The sequence below is a fragment of the Chiloscyllium plagiosum genome, unplaced genomic scaffold (genome assembly GCF_037043375.1).
Source record: "Chiloscyllium plagiosum isolate Xiang-an unplaced genomic scaffold, Cpla_swu_hap1 HiC_scaffold_53Y, whole genome shotgun sequence".
Taxonomy (NCBI): Eukaryota; Metazoa; Chordata; class Chondrichthyes; order Orectolobiformes; family Hemiscylliidae; genus Chiloscyllium; species Chiloscyllium plagiosum.
Genome location: NW_028270192.1, coordinates 11,096,481 through 11,122,632, shown reverse-complemented (window position 1 = coordinate 11,122,632; position 26,152 = coordinate 11,096,481). Strand labels below are relative to the sequence as shown.

The 26,152-nt window shown below is 39.3% G+C and overlaps 1 pseudogene across 1 annotated transcript; it reads left to right on the top strand.

Moving 5' to 3' along the window:
* The first annotated feature begins 637 nt into the window (after nucleotides 1–637).
* LOC122552137 (Ig heavy chain C region, membrane-bound form-like) lies at nucleotides 638–20,186 on the top strand (annotated as a pseudogene). Its single transcript, XR_015755800.1, has 9 exons — nucleotides 638–755; nucleotides 885–1,193; nucleotides 2,402–2,470; nucleotides 11,001–11,300; nucleotides 13,357–13,665; nucleotides 15,525–15,833; nucleotides 16,282–16,611; nucleotides 19,471–19,598; nucleotides 19,739–20,186. The product of XR_015755800.1 is annotated as an Ig heavy chain C region, membrane-bound form-like (transcript).
* Nucleotides 20,187–26,152: the final 5,966 nt, after the last annotated feature.

Sequence of the window (26,152 nt, the reverse complement as noted above, 5' to 3'; positions counted from 1 at the left end):
ACTTGAGTGGTTGCAGAAATAAAGTCAGTAATTGTATTGTCTGACAATGGTATTGAACTTCGTTTTAGCTTTTTCTGCTTGTGGTTGAATGTAGAATTAAAAGGAGTTAATTTCCAATTGAATATTCTATACATAGTCACTTTGAACACGCTCTATATTCAGTTGTATAAAGTGAATTTAGAAACTTCTGGAATGATTTACAAGTTATTCGGAGAGTTGGAGTGTCCAGAAAAAAGTATGGCCAGTTAATTATTTGGCTGATAATATCTTCGAACTTTGGTTTTAGTTTTATTTACTCGTGAATGCATGTTAAAATACAGAGAGCCAACTTCCAATTGAATTTGTTTTGTTGTTTTAAATAAAATATCTGAAAACTTCATCTGAAAAATACTTCAAGCTGTTAAATTTCACTTTCCCCATTCGAAAAACACTTCCCAGCAGGCTAATCAGCAAAACAATATCCTAAGGTGTGTATATTTCCATGTTTAAGAATAATCTCGTGTAAATATGAACCTATCTGTAAGGGCTGTGCAAGGTGATACGAGGATCCAGTCTCAGCCTCCAGCAGGAAACCAACAGGCGGAACCTGTAAACCTGCCCCTTCCGATGACCATATAAATCCGGGTCACTGTGCTTTAGTTCAACACTCCTGGATCTGGTTTGTTTAGAAAGCTCTTGACAGAACCGTTTTCCACAAGTTATCAGAATGATTAAGTCAACAATTTTTCTCAGTTTGTTACTGACGTTCTTATCATGTGAGTGTTTTTTGTTCATGTCTCTCTTTGTTACTGTCTCAATGTTAGTCTGCCTCAGAAATGTAAAAGATTCAGGCATCATTGTATCAGCATTAATTCTCATGGGTTCTTTTTTTTTCATTTTTAAAGGTGTCCAGTCGGAGATTGTTTTAACTCAACCAGAGGCACAAAGTGGCCATCCCGGAGCCACCCTGAGACTGACCTGTAAAACCAGCGGTTTCGATCTTGGCAATGATTGGATGAGCTGGGTCCGACAGGTTCCCGGACAGGGGCTGGAGTGGCTGCTTGAATACAAAAGTTCATCCAGCAGTAACTATGCCCCAGCGATTAAGAATCGATTTACTGCGTCCAAAGACACTTCAAACAACATCTTCGCGTTGGAGATGAAGAGCCTGAAGATCGAAGACACCGCCATCTATTACTGTGCAAGATACCACAGCGAGAGGAACCAGGGCTGGACCCGTTCAAAAAACAGCTCAAGGGGACATTTTGCAAATTTCATCGTAAACTGAAGGTCAGTACCCGTTTTAAATTCAGTTCAACCAACTGTGATCTGAAGCCCACCTCGGGCTGCCTTTTACAACCCTATCATAGAGGAAACATACCATTGAAATTTACAAACTGGGTGATATCATGGGACAATGTTTTTGGCATGTCGTATGTACTGCTTACTCTTCCACCAATTAAATGATTGGACATAATGTTAGTTTTAATGTATCTGACAGTTCGGGAAATGTCTGCTAAGCGTGGTCTGTAAACCATGCCGTTAATTCTAAACACTATCAGCACTAAATGTCTATTTCATATGAAAATTGAGACCCAGAGTGTATTACAGAAAATGTACAGGTGTAAATCGCTGTGATACTACAGTGGGTCACAGTGATGTGCACAGTGACATGCTCATACAAAAACCACTGACAAGGGTCCATTTCAAGCTGGCGATAATTACCATTGAAGGACAGGGAAAATAATGTGAGACTTAATTTAAATCCCATCCAGGAGTGACTCGTTTGGACAAATGTATAAAAATATTCTATTTTCCTCATGTTGATGGCCACATTAAATGCACGCTAAACTTGTAAAAATATTCCGACCTTTTAAAATACAGTGAATAGGAAAAGCTAAAATACTCCACGAAATCATTTTTAGAGGAGTCTGAATCACTTCTTTCCAGGAGTTGATGAAATTAAGTATCTACATTTTTCAGTTTGCAGCCCGCTGTAGTATTTGACACAATGTGTCTCACAGTGACATACTGGGGTGACACTGCAATTATAATCAATACAAAAACTCGTCCAGCACCCATTGTTTGAAACGAGTCAATGTTTACCTGTACAGACTACCTAAACTCGCATTTCAGTATTAGTTCTCTGGGCTATTGTGCAATTATCATTGTTTAAATTGTAAATTTAATACGCAAAAGTGGTGATTATTATTGTAGCAGTTGGTGGTTTTGAGAATCAGCTCTGTGTTACTCTGTGAAGTATAAAACATTATAGTAATTTAATAAGAATGATCAGTATCCACTGTACAATTATAATGAGATGAAGATTTATCGCGACTTCATTTTGACAGTGGTTCTGAATATTTAGAATAATGCAGGTTTTTGTTTGTTTTTATGCAAAGTCAGTTATTATGTGACCCAGTCCAGAGAATGTAACGCTGTGATTATCTTGGTTACTGGGGCCAAGGGACCATGGTGACGGTGACTTCAGGTAAGAATGTGAACTTTCTCAGTGACTTTATTTTTTGCTAACGTTCCATTCATGTGAATAATTCCTGAATTAAATGAAACTTAGATCCTGTGCTGAGCTTGGTTTGGTTCAGTTTGATTTTTGTTAAAACTGACAATAGACTTACATTCAGTCTCAGAAAATGACTGAAGTAGTGGTGGCGGATTCAGATACTCAGTGTATATATTTTTTAAAATCAGATGGGCATTCTGTGTGGCTGACCTACTTGAAACACCTAAAGTCTCTCAATCAGTCAGGTATAAGCAAAGTTTAATGCCACCCACTATCTGTGAGTTTTATTATCGACAACAAATGGTAAGAACTTAAAGGTGTTGGAAATATCACTAAACAGGATGAAAATATGTTAATTTATTGAATATATTCCCTGGGTGCATAATGCTCTTACCATGATTGCATTTTGTCATTTGAGTTGTTTATTTAGTTGATGACAAGCACGTTGGATACTGTCATGGAATCTTCTAGCGGTGCTGCATTTCATTCTTTTGACTGGATGCTGAATGTGTTTTATTTGCTTCTGTTGAAAAGTTGATTGGGTTCTGACTTTGCTTTATTTGATTCTGTTGAATTGAGTTGTTCCATCTTGTGGAATTGAACTGCGCTTTCATGCTTTCAGTAATCGGTGTTTTCTCTCAGCAAAAGAGATTGTCTCTCTGGATGACTCTCAATTACGAATATCTGTGAAGTTCTTTGTTTGTACTGAATCGTTTCTGCATTTGTTAAACGCGAGGCAATATTTTTTCTGATTGATTGAAAACACTACATCCGTTTGTAACTGTCTGAAGACCAACTTAAGGCAGAAACACGGAAGTGTGAGAAATGAAAAAAAAAACGACGACTTTTTAGAGCTTTTTATATATACACAATCTCAGTTCTCATTTTAAACGAGTTAAAGTCTGTTTTGAGTAGCCTCATTCAAAATAAAATTTGGGACTAAAATCTTAAGCTACCGAATTCATCAGATTTCATGATTGAGACTAACTTATCATAACATTCAATTATAATGTTTGTCCATTGAACTAATTTTATTTTGACCTTAAGGCGATTAATCAATAGATGCCTTCAGCTGCTCTACTGTGCACTGCACAAGATTGACATGATCAGAAATACTATATAGGTTGATAACAAATTGACTTGTTGCCGAAAATGTTAAAGCTTTAAGCTTTGTTCAATAAGTTATCTCAGAACCAAGGCAACTGTTATGACTTTTTATTTCTATTTGATTTAATTATTCGCTTGTGTGATGGTGAGCAGTTTTGATGGTTTCCAATTTGGGATATTTGTTGTGAGATTATGTTCTTGGTTCTGTTGAAAATGTTTGCAAAGAGACAGTTTTGCTGCAAACACATCATTGATCCTCAGTGTTGTGATTTGGTAATCGTTGTTCAGTTGATGAGAGAATGTGCTGAGGTAAAATTAAGCTAATATATTGTTGAAGCTGTTTTTGATTTCTACATTGCTTTAGAAATGTTTGCATGGTTGTTGATAGTGAACTGCTCCAGTTTCCTCATTCAATGCAATCAGCTTTGCAGTTGAACTTTCATTAAACCTAATATTAAGTGAAAGGCAAATCGCAAAGAATTTGGAAATGAAGGGAAACCAGATCCGTTAGGGTGCGAGTTTTATTTGAAAGTAACAATTGGGACTGGTCTAATCCAAACCTTAAATTCGAAACTCAGAACTCAATTTTCTACTTAAATCACAAAGTCTGTCTTGAAACAGTTTCCAAGTCACAAGAAATATAAATAGAATTTCAAAAATATTATGTTCTAATTTTTCTTGCGATTGAGCAAAAATGCCATTACTGTGATATCATTAATCAAGAATTACCTTTCAATTCCGCTGTACCCGACACACAAGTTTCCTGGCTGGAAGAGATCGTTGGAAAAGACGATTAAGAAATTCTGCTCCAAATATTTCGATGCAGAACAAATTGATTTCACTGAATTGATCAGTTTTTCAGTTTAATTTGAAATAATTAATTCTTATACATCTGATTAAATTAGATTTACAGGATTAAAAAATGTAATATTAACTGAGTGATTTAATCCATGCCATGCTTTAGATGTTCCCAATCCGTGTGTTTTAAGTAAGTAGATACATTTTGCAACAACATATCAACTGAAGAGTCATTCATTAGGAAACAGCTGCTATAGTCGATTATGTCACCAAGTCTAGATATCGAATCAACTAAAATAATCCATCATCAACTCACCATGGGAATAAATGATGCAAAATCGGAGATTTTAAAGATTCACTTCGGCCCAACAAGTCCAAATCTACGTTGAGCAACCACCCAGACACGTTCCCCGACATTTACCCCTAACACAATGGACAATTCAGCTTATACACATCGCCTGACCTGTACATCTTTGGACTGTGGGAGGAAACCAGAGCATCCACAGGAATGCCACCCAGACACGGGGAGAATGTGCAAACTCCATGCAGACAGATGCCCGAGGCGGGAGTTGAACCAGGATCCTCTGGCACTGTGAGAACCACTGAGCCACCGTGCCGCCCCCTTAATGTGTCTGTCCATGCTTTCCGACAGTTGCAGAATTCACAAATTTAGAGAAGACAGGAACTGGAGGGCAGTAGAGCACATTGTTTATTTAGACACTGAGAATAGAGTAAGATTCATTTCAATTAATATACTGGCGCGATTTTTGGAATGTAGCAATCTGAATGAGATTGCTCACATTAGTTAAGTGTTGATGATCATTTATTTCGACATCAGTTAAAGCGGGGAATGCAGACAGAAACTGTTTTCAATTCATACATTTGCTTTTTAAAAAAATCACTTTTTAGAAAGAGGTATCAAGGAAATAACTTGCCATTGCCAAGCACATCTGAGAGTAAATACTTGCCCTAATGTATCCAACAGACATGCATTTACAGAATGGAATGCAGTATTGGTTTTGAGTAGTGCGTGCAAAATTTCCAGAGTTCAAGAAATATTTTAAGAATATGCAGAAATAATTTGGAGAATATTCTATTTCCGCCGGGACTGTGCTTCAATTGGTGAAATGGTACACCTCAATAATTTTCTTATTTACAATCGATTAAGTTTATTAAATCAGTAGGTAATCTTACTTCACTGTGAAAACGTTCTGAGAAGCATTGATGCTTTCTCTCTGGCTCGTCCCTATTATGAAAGTTAAATTACAGTGAATACATTTGATGTGACGAATTGAGCAGATATATCTGCTCAGATCAAAACTGTTGTACAGTGTGTTCCCGTGTTACTCGACCGAGTTGTCAGCTGTTCCTGACCAGTTGTAAATCGACCCGTTTGGACACCTGAATCTCAGACATTTGAATTACATGCGGCGCTTCAAAACCACTTTTGTCTGCCAGAAATTAGGCACCACAGAATTGAGAGACCTGACTGAATTGTTACAATCAGAATAAACACTTCAGTATCAAAAGTCAAATTGTAAGGTGTTAGCAATGAAGGATATATCATTCAGTGAGACAGAGGGAAATATGCTGCATATTTTCTTTGTGCCTCTCTTGTCAGTGACACATTTAGTGGCACAATGTAGAATCAAATTATTAAGAACTTATTGTCAGCATGTAATGTTACTGGCAAAGGTGAAGTTACACTTCAAAAGATTCTAATCTCTTTCAACCGAAGCAGACCATCTGGTGCAGCAACACACACAGGGTTAAGAGGAAGGGAGTTCTCAGTTGAAATCCAGTGACAGTAAATTTATGGCAGTGCAAATCCTAGTTTTATTCCTCTACAGTTCCCATTGAGCTTGAACAACTCTGAATTGCTATCAAAGCATTCTTGGATAATTGTTGAAATGCTACTTTCATCGTGTAAGCATTTTGTAACAATCCCTGGTTGCTGAAATCCTTGGTTAATTATTAACAAATTTGTGCACTCTCAAACCGGTGGTCTGTGTTGTCGGAGATTATGTTCAGATCTGGTATAATGTAGTGGTAGTGTCTCTGACTCTGAGACATGTGAATTGTGTACATGTACAATGTGTTGGAGAGGAATGTAATACCATGTCTTATCCGGTTAATTGGGGGGAAAAACATTGAGTTCTTTGAGTTCTATTGGAAGTCCACTCACAGAGGCCTGTGAAATCGATTTAATCGCTGTCCAGACTTGGGCCTCAGGTATTAGACAGAGGTTTGGCGGTTTTCAGCCTTTTTCAACTCAATATTTGTTCCCTGGCTTTTGGGAATTGTTAGCTGGGTTAATAGTGTAATTCCTCAAAGAAATCCGGGATCTTGACTTGCTGTTCTATCAATACCATTTATAACTAACCCACAATTAATTATTCCCAAAGCATATTTGATGACATTAAGTTGGAGCAGTTTTCGTTTGTATCAAACCATTACTGTGAGTGAATTTGACTGTTCAGTCCGGTGGGATTTTGGTTGAATTCAACACTTTGTTGTTAGCTTTTCAACCAGTCTTCAACGGATATCTCAGATCATCCAGTACACCTTCTTATAATGCTTTTCCAACAGAAGGTCAGGTAAACTTAATCACTGTCTAAATCAATAGGTATAATTTCTCGTGCGGGAGAATATGAAAACAATTTGCTGAAGAAGGATCACTGCATTTGAAATGATAAGCTTCCTTTCTCTGCAAAGGAGCTGCCAGACCTGCCGCATTTCTTCAGAGAATTCTGTTTTTATTTCGGATTTCAAGCATTCAAAGTTTGTTGTTTCATATAAAATGTACTTTATATGAAACAAGTTGTTCAGAGAGAAAATATATTTTACCAAATTGTGAATTGTCAGAAATATTTAATACCAGGTCATCGTTGAAAGTGAGTGATCTCATGTAGAGCCATAATTTCAGAAGAAACTGTATGATGAAGTAACAACCTGTTCCAGAGGGCAATGGCTGCTGTATAGAATTATGGAATCTCTATAGTGTGGAAACAGGCCATTTGCCCCAACAAGTCCATACCTACCCTTTGAAGAGTAACCCACCCAGACCCATTTCCCTACCATATAGACCGTACATTTAACGCTAACAAATACATCTAAATTAGATATCCCTGAATACCACGTGCAATTTAGCATGGCCAATTCACCTGACCTTCGCATCTTTGGAGTGTACTTGGGTGGGAGTTATTCTGACCACTCAAAGAGAGAATATCAATGTTCCTGTTCCAAATAATCAACACGAATTTTTAAAGAATGTTTTTAACAATTAATTTGTTGATATATTGTATTGAAAAGTGTCCAGCACCTTTGCTAGCTGAATGAATGACACAATAATAGGAATATATGATCAGGAATAAAGCACTCAGCCCCACTTAAAACATGGTACATCTGCGAGCTAACCTTTGAGTAAAACTCTTTAACACATCTGATTAACAAGCAATAACTATCCCAGATTTAATGATTCAACTGCACATAACAAAGAGAGACACCATTTCTGAAAGATATTTGTGTGAGTATGCAATGTGACACCATGAGGCTGTAATTAATTGCTCGTGAAAATAAGTTTTAAGTTCCTGACAATTTCCAACTCAATCATTCCAATCGTCAGATCCCTTTAATTTAACATTATTTTTCTTTATTCCAGGGAAGTATAATGTATGCTTGCCGTGCTAAAAATGAGGAAAGTTCCTTGCCCATTAAATTATTAAGAAGTAGTTCACTGGAAATACAATCAAACGACACAAAATGAAACTATTAAGCACGTCATCTTTGTGTGGGCACGCAAGCGCCAGAATAATCTTGATTTTTTCTAGTAGTTATTTGCATATGTAGATAGGCGTGGAAATGTTAGGCATTTTACATCTCCTTGAGAGATCAGTCGACTTTGACCTCCTTGACTTTCTGACATTTGTGTGGTATTAACATTTTCACAGGTCTGTCAGGAAGTGAGTTCCATGGCTGTGATACAGAAAGAGTAAAGGGGCAATGAAAGAATTGCAAGTCAAAGTGTAGTAATGTTTGGAGGAACAGTCAACAATCTTACCCACACGCGACAAGATTGAACCCTTTTGTGTATTGTTCAACTAAAGAATGAACCTTTGGATTTCTCTGTCACAGAAAGGGTTTGAGGTCAAAACATCAAATGATTTCAAGAAGATGATAGGTTTTTCAAGCGTTGAAGGAAACAATATGTATGTGGGGAAAAAAAAGTTGAACCGTGTACAATAGTGGTTGAAAATTGTGAAAAAATTGAATGGGGCATAGTTGTTAAGTTTTCACATAACAGCAAAATTAGGTCTATAATTGACAATAAAAGTTATCTAAAAGTACAACGAGATCATGATCAGCTGGGCAAATGGGCAGAGGAGGGGCAGATAGAGTTCAGTTTCAACTGAATATGACTCATTGCATTTTGGGAACAGAAATCAGGAAACAACTTAAAGTGAATGATAGTGCATTGGGTCGTGATATCGAACAGAAGCACCTGGGGATTCAGATACATAGATTCGTACAGAGTTAATGATATGGCAATGGGTAGCTTTGTCGAATATAGGGACCTGAGAGATCAGATACATATATTGTTAAAAGTGGTGTCTCAAGTAGCTGGCGTGTTGAACAATGTGTTTGCAAAATGTGTTCTCATTGCACAGAGCATTGAGTATAAAGGTTGGGAGTTTGTGTTGCAACTGTACCTGACATTGGAATGAACTGTCGGAGGAAGTGGCAAATGCAGATCCAGTTACAAAATTTCCAAGACATTTGGACAGGTACAGGAACTGAATAGATCTGGATAGATATGGGCCAAATGCCAGCTAATAGAATTTGTTTAATTTGGGAACCGTGGTTGTCATGGACGAGCTGGGCCGAACGGCCTGTTTCTGTGTTGTATGACTCTCTAAATCTCTGACTTTATGGTGGAGTAGGCTGAAAGTTGGAAGCTGGTGATCTCGTGAGGAGGTAGGTTGGTGATGTGGTAGATTTTGAGCTGATAGGCCGTGAGGTGTTGGGTGGCTGCTGGGTAAGCTTGCATGCACCTAGTCTGGCAGGGTGGCATCAAAGCAAATCATAATGGTCACAAGGAAATAACTTGGTCACATTGTACTTGGTAGGTGAGGGGTCGTTTGAGCAGCAATGCAGGGTGTCTCCCTGGTGCCAAGATGGTTAATTGAGTGGCCAGCAGGCTGCAGGGCTGGTTAGTTGAGAGCTGAGGAGGGTGCGGGGCTGGTTAGTTGGAGGTGGGCAGGGAGTCATGTTGGTTAGTTGAGTGGTAAACAGGGTGTCAGACTGGTTATTTCTGACATTGGCAAGACGTCAGTCTGGTTAGTTGAGAGGTGGGCAGGCTGCCGGGCTGGTTAGTTGAGAGGTGGGCAGGGTGTCGGGAAGTTTAGTTGATCGGCTTAGCAGAGTGCTGGGCTGTACTGATGTGACAAGCGGATATGATGTCAAAATGTAAAGGTCGGAGTGTGGCGAAGGGCAGATGGGAACAGAGCTAGGATGCAATATGCACAGGTTGACTTGGGTAAAATGAGAGGTCAGTGGTGAAGGTCTGAGGTCATATCTGGGGGAGTGGCATCCTGTCAGGGGTTGTGAAAAGTCTGATGTCAGGACTAGATTCACCAAGGACCAGGTGCAGTGTAGCAGGAGTGGAATTGAGTGAAAGGAATCGAGATTACATTCTCGTCCAGAATATGGATTGCCTTTAATGTGTGTTATCTCTTGCGATGAAGGTCATGTGTTCCGAGGGTGAATGAGCGTGTAACAGTGTAGGGGTTGTCAATGTGAGTGGAAATTGAGGTTGAGAGAGAGAGTCAGAGCGGTGGTTAGTCTGAGAGATTAGAGTTTTACCATGAACTGCTTGTAAGTTTAATAGTTATTGAAGTAAAAGAGTACTTGTTCATCTCTCGAATCATATTCACATAAATGCTCAGTTCAGCTAGCTGTCACACTCCAAAGTCTCTGAACATTAATGGTCCTCTAAGTTTCAGAGGCCTCCAGAAATCAGATAATTGTCAAGTCGATCATTGAGCTTCCAGATAATTGGCATGATATCAGCTGTGACAGACATTCTCTCAGCCCCAGTGCCCTGCAACTGCCTTCTTCATAGAGAGGAGATTCTGACTGATATTGATAAGCGAGGAAGGGATACTGGACTCGAAACGTTCACTCTGGTTTCTCTCCACTGATGCTGCCAGTTGTTGGGTTTCTCCAGCAACTTCGGTTTTATTTCCAATTCCAACTTCCACGTTTTCTTGGTTTGCATTTTGTGAAACGACTATGCTCGTCACCTGCAATCCAATGAAAGTGTTAGTTGGGGAGATTTTCTAACAGTTACTTTTCGTGGGATCAGGGCGTTCTTATTTTAAGTTATATAGTAATGGTCAAGGTCGAGGGCATGTTTCTGAAGAGGGAACCAATAGATCATGATGAACGACTGATTGGAAACAAAAATAAACTCAAGGTATGCTGAAGATTTTAGCAGGAACACACTGGCATACATTTACAGCTGAGGAAACATTTGGGTCACCAATAAGGTCGAATTAACCGCAAGTAACTTGATCAATTGTTCATTCTATCCTAGAAACTGTATCTACCCCCACACTTTATGGACTTGTCTCCTCCTGTCAGCAACACAACGCCGACGGTTCAGTGATCTTTGGTTGTTTGGCCATGGACTATTCCCCTGACGCTACCAAGGTGACCTGGAAGAAAGGTGGGCAGCCAATCACGACTGCATTGAAGACTTATCCATCCGTGAGAAACAAGAAGGGAACTTACACCCTGAGCAGCCAGTTAACCCTGCCTGAGTCAGAAGCGGATTGCAGCAAAATCTCCTGTGAGGTTCAACACAGCGGGTCAAAGCAGAGCACTGGAATGCCATGTAAGTCTTGTGGGAACTGAGGTGAACAGTACACCTGTGGTTAACATGAATAGGGCATTAGTTATAATACATTTGACATAGCCATAGAGATATACAGCACAGGAAAAGGTCATTCGGCCCATCCAGTCCAAGCCAATCAATAACAGTTCCCTAACTATTCCAGTTCAATATGTCCGCAATTGATCCATTGCTTTGTGTGACTTGGCATTTCTTATATGCATCTTATTTCTCACATATTATGCGGGGCTCACTGGCACTGAGCTACAGATTCACACCCTCTGTGTGATTTTGTTTTCCCCGATATCCTCCTGTCCTTACCTTAACCCTATGCCCTTGAGACATTGCTCCATCCATTAAGGGAAAAGGTTTTGTTCTGTTTACTCTGTGTATGTCTACCATAATTCCAGACATCACAATCATCTTCTCTCTCAATCTTCTCTGCTCCAAGGAAAATCACAGTTTGGTGAATCACATTTCATAATTAAAAACCTCCAGCCCAGGAAAAATCCTGGAATATCTCAACAATGCTGCCTTCTGTCTAATCACATTCCTTCCATAACATGGAGTCCTATACTACGCATGATGCTTCATGTCTGGCTTAACCAGTATTTCATTAATTTCCAGTATCATCTCCCAACACCTAATGTAAATGTCTTGGCTCATAAAAGCAAATATCCTTCACACATCCTTAGCCTTTTTATCCCCCTGCCACATTACTATAAGGGATCGATGGGCATGCAATCTTTTTCAGGGTTCCACCATTCAAAACATAATACCTCTTAGTTTCTTCTGACCAAGTGCATCACCTTACAGTTATCCATAATGATTTCAATTTGCAATTTCTCAGCACAAGTGGCCAACCCTTCTGTATCTTGCTGCAATCTAAAGCTATCATGGTCACTACCTGCCAACACGGCAATTTTCGCTTCATCTGTGAACTTACTAGCCAAATCTCCTGCAGTATATTCTAAATCACTTTTACATAATAGAGACAACAATAAATCAACACTGAATCCTGCAGAACACCGCTAGACATATACTTCCAGCCACACAAACATCCTACGGCCATTATCCTCTGCACTCCGCCACTCAGCTACCTCAGGATTCAATTCGTCAAATTGACTTGATCTCACCTGGCTCTGATCTTTACGATTATCTGGACATCGACTTATTTCTGCGAAAACTACCATCAAATTGGTCAGACATGACTTCCTCACAATAAATTCGTGCTGAGAATTGTTGATTACTCTTCCAGATGAAGGTTAATTCCCCTCTCCATAGTTACAATGTCTTCCCTACTACTGAATCTAGCTTGAGCTGAGCCTGTGGTTTCATTGTTTTTCCCTTCATTCGTCCTGCATAACAATACCACACTGGCAGTTTTGCCATATCCCCTGTGGCCAGGAATTATAAATTATTGCCAGCGACCCACTATTTCATCCTTTACCTGGCATACATTTTATTTGCCCTGGAAATATAACTATTTTTCATCCAGCAAGGCAGCACATCGCATCATCTATCCTAATTCCTGAAAAAAAAATCACAACACTTCACCATGTTTTCGATACCCACATATTCCCTCACACTGGTGAACATCAACAATCTTTACCGCCCTTCTACATCTTTCCCTGTCTCGCTTGAAGGCATTATATTTGGAATATTGAACTGCCACGCCTGCCCCTCTCTCAACATGTCTCCATGATATCAACACTTCCTCCTTTATGCCGTTTCCTCATCTGCCTTGTTTATCATACTCCTTTCATTGAAATGAATACCATCCGACCTTACTACCTCACCCTCTGATTTAACTGGCCTATCATTTCTGTGCCTTCTTGACTTTCTTGCTGTGACCTGTAGTTTTAGCATTACATTGTCATTATCACATCGTCCTGCTAATTGTAATGTGTTGATCTCAGCTTCTATAACACTCTGCATAATTATGATACTTGTAATATCAAGGTTAGTATCAATTAGCCATAAAAAACTTTGTTATAATAGAAGTGAATATATTTGTTATCAGATTTGTCAGATAATTTATGCAATGTTTTCCATAAAGGTCCACTTCTCCAGCCAACTCTTCTTCTCACCGTGAGTCCCAGTGAAGAAATCGCAAGCAGCAGGTTTGCAACCATCGTGTGTTCAATCATGGATTTCCATCCGAAGGAAATCTCCGTGACATGGTTGAAAAATGGCCAATCCGTGGATTCTGTTGTCTTCACATCTCCTGTGTGTGAGGCGGATGGGAACTTCTCGGTGATGAGTCGGCTGACAGTCCCTTATGGTGAATGGTTCAACAGCGCAGTGTATACCTGCCAGGTCACTCATGGAGAGAACACTCAAAGTCAAAACATCACCACACCCCAGGGTAAGACATACATACGAGAGAACTAGAAATCATTTTGAACTCCGATGTTAATCAGATACACACATTTATCAAATTTAGTGAACAGCACTAAGGTGTACAGCATCCCATTCACAAACGTGTCATGTATTTCAGTTTGAGTGTTACATTGGCGTTGCTCATAATTCAACATTATGTCAAATCAGAAAAGCATGTTTCCCTCTATATTCAAGACATATAGACAGTGAGCTGGATTAACCGTCTTTTTTTAAAGTAGTTTGTTGGCAGACCACATTTGGAGCGGCAGAGTGCCGAATCCATACCTGGTGACTTGCTTAAGGATAAAGGGGTTGGGGATGGGGGAGGGGTCCGTGTCTTGTGGGGGCCGGGCAGCAGGGTCAGAGAAGTATTTCTTTGAAACATAGAACATGCTGAGAGGCCGAGATTGGGTGAAAGTGGAGTAAATGTTTTGGCCAGTAGGCTAGAGTAGGACATGATGGCATATCCTCGGAGTCATAGGGTGCACCATTTGGCATGAGATGGGGAAGAATTTCTTCAGCTAGAGGGTGGTGCATGTGTGGAATTCATTGCTGCAGAGGGTTATGGAGGCCAAGTCAGTGACTGTATTTAAGGTGGCGATAGATCGGTTAGTACATGGAGAAGGCTGGAGAATGGGGTAGAAGAACATACCAGCCATGATCGAATGGCAGGGCAGACTCGATTGGCCGAACTGCCTCATTCTGCACCTTTATCTTAATATCTTGTGGTCTCAAAATGACATGATTGAAATGTGCAGCGACCCTTTTTTCAAAGTAGATAAAAATGTGTTCAGTGCTTCATTTCCAGCACAGGAATGACCTGTTGTCCTTGGGCATTGTACGTCATAGATTTTATCTGGTACTGAGCTCTTCAACTTCATTCATGGGACCAGATCGCAGACCAAGTTTGTATCACATTTGATTAATCTGGATAAACATGACCTAATTAAGCCTCTTTAAGATACTCTCTGCAATTAGTGGATGTGGCAGGAGAATACATTTTAGTGGTAAGGCGACAGTAGGGATGAACGATCTAGGAATTTGAGTCAGGCTGATAGAGCCCAGGGTGAGGATGGAAATGTTCATGCAGTAAGCAGTGGAAGTCTGAATAATACTCGTGCAAATTTCCATCAAGTTGGTAGAATAATTTAAGACACTCGTATTTGTTTAGTCTTTGTTCTACTAAGAAATTCACTGTTTTGTTTTTAGATCAACTCCAAATTTGATAGGAGTAATAATATCTCATGGTATGTTTTAGAGAATGATCTCACACCAATAATGTCAATTATTTTCAATAACGTTAAACATATTGAATAGAATTTCTGTGACTGATCACTGCCCCGTAACACCTTATATCCTCTGCAAATGCATGAGAACAAAGACAATAATTATGATTGTTTACAGTTTGCCCAAAATTGGGGATATAATGTGGCATCCAGAATGCCCAGCAGCATTTGCAAGTAAGTTTCATGAACATAGAAATGAAGTCGTTATGTTCAGAATACTCTTGTCACAAGTATCAATGGATGGTCGTAAGTGAGAGAAGAAGTCTGGAAGGAAGGTAATTCCGTGTGTTACGCCATGGTATCTTTGATTTTACTTTTTCAAAGGTTTCACTTGTTACAAATCCAGTGTTCTTTATGAATGATTACACGGGGCATGTTATAGATAATAACAAATGTTTTCACAAATCAAAATATCTCAACAACAGGAACCATCATTTTAGCAATAGTTGGAAACTGCCATGTCAAAGGTGGTTTCTTCACTTCATGTGGGAGTAGCCTGAAGGCTCGGTGTTTTGATTCTAAAGAGGCATTTTTCATTGATTTGATTTTTGTTTCATAGGAGGTAATGAGTGCCACGATTACACAGTTAAAATCCTACCACCGCCAGTAGAACAGGTCTTACTGGAGGCGACGGTGACATTAACCTGTGTTGTGTCCAATCTTCCTTCTGGAGTCAATGTCACCTGGATACAAGAAAAGAAGACTCTGAAATCAGAGATTGCTAACCAGCCTGGAGAAGATCCCGACAGCGTGATCAGCAAATTGAGCATTTCTACTCAAACCTGGCTGAGTCACGTTAGTTTTGAATGTGTGGTGAACCATCCGTATCTACCGACTCCTCTGAGAGACTCCATCCGCAAGGGAAATGGTGAGCGGTGAGATGAAAGAACAAAGTATTCCATGTGTAATCTAGATCCAGTTACATACATGGCATGCTTAGATTGGCTCCAAATAACGTTGGGAGCATGAAAGATGTGTCTGATAGCAGGATAGCTAAATATTTGATCGAGAACAGAATGGACCAAAGGTTGATCTTTTATGATCATAAGTCAAATGAAGTGGGAAGAAACCTGGTTTGTGTTTTTAACATCAGCAATGACAAATGGACAGGATGTCTTAGAAACATGGTGTCGACTTTCGAATTAAACTCTTTACTCTTAATGAACAGAATGGATATCATTCTGCTGGTTTAGAAAATGAGAGTGTATAAAGCCCAAATTTAAAAACAAAACTGGCATATTTTAATATGTAGTGAAATTGCAATATTGATTCTGGATTTTTATAGTTAATTTATATTTGTTTCAAATATTCTTCAGGAGAAAAGCTACTGGAGCCATCAGTGTCTATCCTACTGCCACCAACAGAAGACGTTTCCGCTCAGAGGTTTCTCTCCCTCACCTGTTTAGTGAGAGGCTTCTACCCCCGAGAGATCTTCATCAAGTGGACAAACAATGACAAGCCAGTGAATCCCAGTAACTACAAGAACACCGAGGTGATGGCGGAGAGCGAGAACACCTCCTTCTTCATGTACAGCCTGTTATCCATTACAGCAGAGGAGTGGGCCAGCGGTGCTTCTTACTCCTGTGTGGTGGGACATGAAGCGATTCCATTGAAGATCATCAACAGAACAGTCGATAAATCCAGCGGTAAACCGAGTTTTGTGAACATTTCACTTGCACTGATGGACACTATTAATTCATGTCAATAAAAAACTCAAAGTTGCTTTTAATAATTCAACAAAAGTAATAAAGCTTTTTCCTCAAATTGTGATTTAAATATACAACCGTTTAATTAATTGTGTTTCCCACTTTTACTTATATTCCACCTGTAAAGTTAAGTTGGATTATTAACAGGTCTAGGACTCGTGTCTTGTGCAGTTAATGTCCCCTGCTCAGGTAAACTTAGGATCGGAGGCAGAGTAAAGCTCACTCAATGCCAGATTCTGCAAAGTACCTTAACCATCTTAAATTCCATTAAAACGAAATCTGAAAATGCCCAATTTCTCCCAAGTAAAGACCACGAACTTTGAACTTTGTTTTCCTGATTCCCCGATTGCACATTCTCACAAAATGCATGTCGGCTTTAAACTGCCACAATGCAACAATTGCGAACGCAATCTTAAGAGACATTTGGAATTAGTTTTGATTGGAAAATGCCAATCGCAAACAGTGCAGAGTAAGTTGAATATAATCCTTGTTTCTGTGGAACGAGGGATCTTGTACCAGTGCAGTGGTTGACAGAATGCATCTTTATTTCCACACCAAAGAGACCCGAAAGGAAGGTTATTGTTGTTGAGCCGAGGTAGGGGGAGAGGGGAATTATTAATGGTCTGTAGCCATACTCACTCTGCAGAGTTTTCAAGACAGAAGTCCTCTGTAATGTAACCCAGTTGCTGACAGTAACAGCCAGCTTCTTATTTACTGTCCGAAGATTCCATGTTTCCATATAAAATAATACCATTTTGTCTGCCGAATTCGATTGACCCTATTAATAGTTTGTTAACATTGACTCCCCTTAATCCAAAACTGGTATTTACATTATCCCAGTTTGTCGTCCATAGTTTTGTCTCAGTTTTCTGGAGCACATGGGGATAAATTCTGGTATTCGAACATCTGACATAATTTTGCTTCACGTACAGAACATTTGTAGATATTTTGTAATCAGCATGTTCAGAAATGCAATTCTGCATATCTGGAGTAGTGGGGATTTGAGATCAGGTCTCTGGTCTCAGAGACAGAAATTCTTTCGCTGTAACACAAGAGTTGCTCACATCGAGGGCCGAAGGGCCTGTTCTGCGCTGTATTGTTCTATGTTCTATCTCTCCACGACGATCAGAAATGTTCCTGACAACATCAGGGTCAGATATAAATGTTGCCAATCCATAAAAACTGGAACAATAATACAAATTACAGTCTAGTATAAGAGCTGAAACAGTTACAGAGAAATGCTCACAAATACACACATAAAAACACATACACAGGCTCTCACCTAAAGACACATGCTTATGCACACACATAAACGCGCACACAGATGAACTGTCACACACTCTTACATACACAGAGGCACACATGCAAATGGTACTTGAACACTCATCTAAGCTCCCACAAAAACGCACATACACAGAAAGAATAGCACGTGCACAAGTGAACAAGGATATCCACACATAATTACGAAAAGCATAGACGCAAATTAATACACAAATGGACATGACTGCATTTCTATTCATGCAGCATAATGCTGACAGACATACATTCGTACGCACACAGATACAACATCTGAAAAATATCCACCCACATGTAAACTCACACAGACACATATGAGCACAGGGTTAGACATTAATATTATTATTTTTTAATTTTCATAATCGCAAACATATGATTGCAGAGGCAGCTTAATTTTTTTGAAACCACTTTGATCAGCACTTATACATGGTCACACACACACATAAATTCAGAGTCTCACATGCAGACGCGCAAGTAATGGGGCGTTTATTAAACAAGGAGAATGGCACAAGCGTCAGCAAACATCCAAACATAATAACACAAACAAGCACATCAGACAGTGGTTTAGGATAGATTGCCACACAAACAGAGATCATCACGCAAAGATAAACATCCACCAAACATGACGTTGCATGCTCACATTTATTGAGCACAAAAAGGAAAATAACCTAATGTAGGTAGGACCTGAAATAGACAGATCCTACTGTCTATTGGTAGCATGGCACTAACGAAAACTAAACATGCACAAGGACATTAAAAGATTAACATAGGCGTCAACGAAGTGCCATTTTAGCATGATGATGCTTACACATTGTGAAGGGAACAAGATTTACATACAAAATACACGTGAGCACATCAGCAGTGAAGAATATGAGTATGTTTATTCATGCACACACTCCAAAATGGGCAAGTGCAAAGTAAGAGACACGCCCACAAACACAAGGAAAGATATACACATCAAACAGTAGAAAAAATATATTAAGAGAGACATGGACAAAAACTTAATCCTAAATATGCAGATCCTACAAACAAAAATATGAAGCAATGTTTTTACTGTGGATGAAATTTATATTCATGATTTGCCAAGCAAGTGGTCACCAATATATCATGAAGATGAGAACCATATTTGAACCTTTATCCAGTGATGGACAAAATTTTGAACTAAACTGCGGTCACAGCCCATATTTAAAGTATAACGATAAAATTAAAATATTTGTTCTCAGTAAGTATTCCTCAAATGATAATATTCTTCAATAATAGATTAAATGGCAAAGTAATTCAAAGTTTTCTGGCACGGACAGTAAGGAAAAATGTACAGTTAGTATTAGTAATTTCTTGCTGAGAGTCAGTAATGCATTACTACATGCAGATAGAGTCAAACCTGAGAAACACCTGACTGCCTGAAGAAGATGTAACGGTCTCTAATTACAATACTTAGGTGCAGATAGATCAGTCAGGGTCAATAAACAATCTGAATACGTTCTCTCGGCTTTATATTCATAGATTCAATAGATCGCACTTGGATTGAAGACTATGAGGATGATAATGGCAACATCTGGACAACTGCTTCCACATTCATCACCCTGTTCTTCCTGAGTATTTTCTACAGTGCTGCCGTCACTCTGGTGAAGGTGAGAGTAATCAAATATTTCACACAGCAAGGAGCCAAAGATGTCTTGTGAAATATCAAAGTGTGCCACTGAATACAACTGAGAACCTGAATGCATCTGATCACAAACATCTGCATCATGACTTTATCTCTCTTTTCCAGGTTAAGTGAATGAGTTGTGGACACCGTAGATTTTCCTCATCTATTTATCAAGGCTTCTGAATTCCCAATCTACAATCTGTCCTGTTGCTGACTCGAACAGTGAGTTCACTTAAGTTTGTCAGTGTGTAACTGTAATAAATATTGATGGCCTTTCGCTTTCACTTTGATATCTTTGAGATTATTATAGTTGGAAAAATTTATAGCTTCCCAATTCAACTTGTTTTATTTTACTTGTTCCTTATTCAGAATGGTTGCCTCCCTTATATGTTGAGCCCTTGTATTCTCTTTCTGGCGAATGTTACAGATGTACATAAAATTCACGGGTCACAGTGCATGCAATCTCGTCTCAATGTAGCATCCAGTCAATATATTCACTTCTATTAACTTTAACATAAGCTTTTCGGTAAAAATGCTTCTGAAATGGTTAATAAATCTTGAATGAAATGCACTAACTTTGAGTTTGCTTGATTCTTTCTTCAAGTCCAATAAGTAAAAATATATTTTCCCAAGGATACACGTTCCATTCCCTTCCCAGCAAACACTTTTCACTTGATCTGTCCAGTTGTGTTTCATCCAGTCGTAAGGTTAATGCTGCGCCACCAAGTGGACCACTAATATAAATGCATCTTTCGCACTGTCTGTCTTATAGAATTCTCCAGAGGCAGAATGATGAGACACCGTTTCCTCTTAAGCACAAATCGTCACATCCATGGGTCATGTGATAATAAAAATCAGGAACATTGCTCCACAGAAACGTATAAGAGGCAGGTAATGGAATTAGAAAGTTGAATCTGTTTAAAAACTAAAACTAAAAGTACTCCCAAGTCAGGACAGCCTGGGTTAGTAATGCATAACTCGACACCCCAAATGTCCAACTAAACGTTCATCAGCCAAAAATGTCAACGTTCAGTCACATATGCAGGCACAACACATGAACAAACCAAGGCTGGATTCTCTCAACTGAAGTTTTTCTCACACATATGACTCATGGAGCATAAATTCTAGGATCTATTTGACACACCACACCTCTCAAATCACATTAAGTGAGGCTGTGATATGTTTTATACAGGAATATTACTGAACAGAAACCCTCAAAAATTATAAATCACAGCTCGATTTCGATCAGGCAAGGCAGAAATCAGATGTACAGTTGGAATTCAGTACCAATCATTGAAACTGTTTGCAGAGTCTGGATCCGATCTGGTCTAGAGACTCTGAAGACGTCTCTACTGATCATAGTTTTTTTAGTTCGGGAAGCTATACATGTAGTATGAATCCCTTATGAAAACAATTGTAGACTTTTCAAATAATCCATCAATTTAGATTTGTCTCTGCCAAATCTGATATCTAGAACATCCAACGATCTGTGACTACTCGAGACCTGATAAGAAATTCACAAAACGAAGCTTTCCCATATATTTTAATTTATCATTTCATCGTTAAACATGAAATTTATACCTCTGCAAGGGACAAATGATTAACTTAAATACAGACATTTTCACACGTATGCCTTCTCAAATTTGAAATGAATTGCTCATTTGAAGAAAATCGGCACACACAGAGGCTCTCCCTAAAACGTTCGAACATTAGTCGCATATGTTGTGGTTCTGTTCGCCGAGCTGGGAATTTGTGTTGCAGACGTTTCGTCCCCTGTCTAGGTGACATCCTCAGTGCTTGGGAGCCTCCTGTGAAGCGCTTCTGTGATGTTTCCTCCGGCATTTATAGTGGTTTGAATCTGCCGCTTCCGGTTGTCAGTTCCAGCTGTCCGCTGCAGTGGTCGGCATATTGGGTCCAGGTCGATGTGCTTATCCACAGATCTATCACAACTGCTGTTTCAAAGCATCAAGCCAGGCAAAAAGCGAATGCACCTTGAATGTCATAATTAATCCTGAGTCCGCTGCACATTTTACAGGAGTAGAAATTATCTAAAGCGTTCGCCGCATTCATGTAAGTTTCATTTTATCTTGTTTTGTGATATTTCGATTGCCAATTATATTTAGAAAGTGCCTGAATGCTCTGAATTCTTCTTCAGCGGGAACAGTTTCTCTCGAAGCGAATCTACCAAAATGTATCAGGGATTTAAGGGTTCAATCAAATTAAAAATTCCTGTTCAGCAGAGAACAGTCCTAATTTCTCAAAGTCGATGAGATGGATCATCCCAGGAACACTGTTGCGAATCAGTCATGCACCCTCTCTCATGACTTTGCATTGTTTTTCAAAAACGTAGCACCTGAAACTGGATGCAATATTCCATGTGAGACAACAGACTGTTTTATTTCAGTTTAACAGAATTCCTTTGTACTTGTTGTCTGCAGCACTCTTTATGAAGTTGGTATTTATTTGTTCTTCTGTCGACATGTCATGGTACATTCCCTGATTTGAGCACACATACACCGATGATCCTCTCCTTCTGCTCACCTTTGGATTTACACTTTTACTGCTATATGTTCTTCTGAGTTCATCACAAAATAAAGAAGCACGTCACACCTTCACGAGACTGAGATATATCTGACACAAGGAGGTCGTTACTGGAACTTCTGCTACTTTCCATTTGATGTCCTTCCCTGCAACATCTGTAAAAATTTGAAGTTCTATCTTGTTCTTCCAACATCGCAATAAATGACCTTAAATTGTTATTCATGTCTCTTCTTTAATTGTGCCTATTGGACCGAGGCAGAGGTTGTAACAACAAGTACACCAAACATTGAACTCCGAGGATGTCGATGAAAAGACAACTTACATCCTGAAAAAGCAAACCTCTGGTCACAAATGTTTGGCTACTACAAAACAGCGAATGGAATGAGTTTGATTTCATCAAAAAAGCAAGTAGAAAATACTCTGAAGGTACAGCAGCCCAGACAAGACCTGAGCATCTTGTCTTATGATATAAAGCAGGGCATGTGATTGAAGTGTTTGTAGCGGAGCAGTTTGGGGCCAGTGACTATAATTCAATTAGTTCTAAAATACTTATGGAAAGGATAGGTCTTGTGTAAAAGTTGACGTTTCTCAGTGGATTAGGGGAAACTTTGATAGTATGAAACAAAAACTACCAAGAGTTAATTAGAGTAAACTGTTTGCAGGTAAAGGGAGAGCGAACAAGTGCGAGGCTTTCATAAGTGAGATAACGAAACTTCAGCGGCATTGCGTTCCTGTTAGAGTGAAGGTAAGGCTGGAAACACGAGGAAACAATGGAGAAATAAAGATGCTAATGTTCTGGTTAAGAATAAAAATGAGTTGTATATTAGATATAGACAAATGAGATCAAGTGAATTTCTTGAAGAATATAAGAGTTGTAGGGACATTTTTAAAAAGAGAAATCAGGAGGGAGAAAAGTGATATGATACGATATATAATATATGAAGGTTGTACCAACCTTCACCACTTCCTCTGGCAGCTCATTCCATACATGCAACATCCTCTGCACTAAAAAGTTGTCCATTAAGGCCTTTTCATTTTTTTTCCTCTCTCACCCTAAACCTACACCCTTTAGTTCTGGACTCCCTCAATCCAGGAAAGAAATCCTGTCTATCCACTATATCTACGCCACTCAAAATGTTATACTCCTCGCCCTCAGATGCTCCAGGGAAAACAAGCAGCTTATTAAGCCTCTTTTTATATTACTGAATGTGGCCGTGAAGATGTAGAAACCGGGAGGGAGTCCTTCATAAATCATGCTGCATTTTACATGAATGATATCATTGTTTTAATATCAGTTAGTTTGAAATCGCGGATGGGTGCCTTTTCAATTTCTAGAGCTTGCTGTTAATAGAACCTATAAATTATTTCTGTATTTGTAATAACGTTTATCAACCGGTCATTTTACATTTAGTTGTTACAGTTATCATGTGAATTACTGCACTTCACTGAGTACTTAACCAAAAAAAATCCCCAAAGCACAATAAAGTATAACTGCAAATTAAATACTGTCTCTAATTATTACAAAATAAAAGTATTTAGCAATTCAATGACATCAAATTGCTGGGAATGTGGTAAACAAGTCAGATCTGAGGTCGGCAAAAATTTACAGAATGTCATTAATAAATTTACAGTGTGGTGAAATAATTGGCAAACGAAGTTCGATACAGATTAATGTAACGTGATGTATCTTGGTAGGAATAGTGTAGCAGGTCACTTATTCGAATTTGCACGTCTAAGTGGGAGAGACAGATAAAGAGATCTCACACAATTACATCAGTCACTAAAAAAATTGCAAAAGGAAAACGAAGACCATCAAAACACAAACAAAGATCTAAGCTTTATGTATAAATTGAGAGATTTGAAAGTAGGGATATCTTGCTAAATACCTATTAAAAATGGTTTCGACTATAATTAAAAGTATTGCCTGCAGTTCCTGCTGCCACGTATAGAATGGACACACAAGCAGTGGAGAGGATGAAGAGAGATTTAAAAGAGTGAAACACAAATTCATAGGTGTGTATATTTTTTGGAGGAGTTGTGCCGTTCACTTCTTTCTTGAAAAGAAAAACAGGCTGAGGGGTCAAAAATTATGAAAGGTTTTGATAAGAGCAGGTGCAGAGAAAACATTTCCTCCATGGAATAGAGCAGAAGTAGAGGTTGTCAATAAAAAAAAGGAAACACATGTCAGCTATAGACAGGATAGATCGAGTGAATACTTAGAAGAGTATAAAGGCAGTTAGTGTGTACTTAAGTGAGAAATCAGGCGGGTAAAAAAGGGGACAGGAGATGGCTTTGGCAAACTGAGTTAAGGAAAATCCAAAGGGCTTTGACAAATACGTTAAGGACAACAGGGTAACTAGGGAGAGTATAGGGCCCCTCAAAGATCAGCAAGGTTAGATTTCATGGAATACTGTGGCTACTCACCATTTGGATACAGAACTGACTCAAAGGTAGAAGACAGAGGGTGGGAGTGGAGGGTTGTTTTTCAGACTGGAGGTCTGTGACCATTGGAATGCCAAAAAGATCGTTGCTAGGTCCATTACATTTCATCATTTATGTAAATGATTTGGATGTGAGAATAAGAAGTATAGTTGGTCCGTTTACAGATGACACCAAAATTGGAGATGAAGTGGACAGCGAAGGTTACTCCAGATTATAATGGGATCTTTTTCAGATGGGACAATGAGCTGAGAAGTGACAGATGGAGTTTAATTTAGATAAATGTGAGGTGCTGCACTTCGGGAAAGCAAATTTTAGCAGGACTTATGGTAAGGTCCTAGGGAGTTTTACTGAACTAAAAGACCTTGAAGTGCAGGTTCATAGCTCCTTGAAAGCGGAGTCGCAGGCAGATAGGATAGTGAAGAAGACGTTTTGTATGCTTTCCTTTATTGGTCAGAGTACTGAGTACAGGAGTTGGGAGATCATGGTGCAGCTGTACGGGACATTGATTAGGCCACTTTTGGAATATTGCGCGCATTCTGGTCTCCTTCCTATCAGAAAAGATGTTGTGAATTTTGGAAGTGTTCAGAAAACATTTACAAGGATATTGCCAGGATTGAAGGATTTCACCCATCGGGAGAGGTTGAAACGGCTAGGGCTATTTTCCCTGGAGCATCAGAGACTGAAGGGTGACCTTATAGAGGTTTATAAAATCATGAGGGGCTTGGATAGGATAAATAGACAATGTATTTTCCCTGGGATGGGGGAGTCCAGAACGAAAGGGCATAGATTTAGGGCGGGAGGGGAAAGATTTAAAAGAGACCTAAGAGGCAACATTTTCACTCAGAGGGTGGTATATGTATGGAGTGAGCTGCCAGAGGAAGTGGTGACGGCTAGTACAATTGCAACATTTAAAAGACATTTGGATAGGTATATGAATAGGAAGGGTTGGAGGGATATGGGCCGTGTGCTGGCAGATGGGAATAGACTGGGTTGGGATATATGATCGGAATGGATGAGTTGGACCCAAGGGACTATTTCCGTACTGTACATCTCGATGACTCTATGAGTCCCCACGAAATCCAAAAGGGAATTAAGATGAACCTGCGCTCCAAGGTCTCTTTGTTCAGCAACACTCCCTAGGACCTTCCCATTAACTGCCTAAATCCTGCTAAGATTTGCTTTCCCAAAATGCAGCACCTTGCATTTATTTGAATTCAACTCCATCTGCCACTTCTCAGCCCATTGGTCGAACTGGTAAAGATCCTGTTGTAATCTGAGGTAACCTTCTTCGCTGTCCACTGCACCTCCAATTTTGGTGTCATCTGCAAGCTTACTAACTGTAACTCTTAAGCTCGGTTCCAAATCATTTATATAACTGACAAAAAGTATCGGTCCCAGCACCAATCCTTGTGGCACTCCACTGGTCACAGGCCTCCAGTCTGAAAAACAATCTTCCACCATCACGTTCTGTCTTCTGCCTTTGAGCCAGTTCTGTATCCAAATGGTTGGTTCACCCTGTATTTAAGATCTAACCTTGCTGACCAGTCTCCTCTG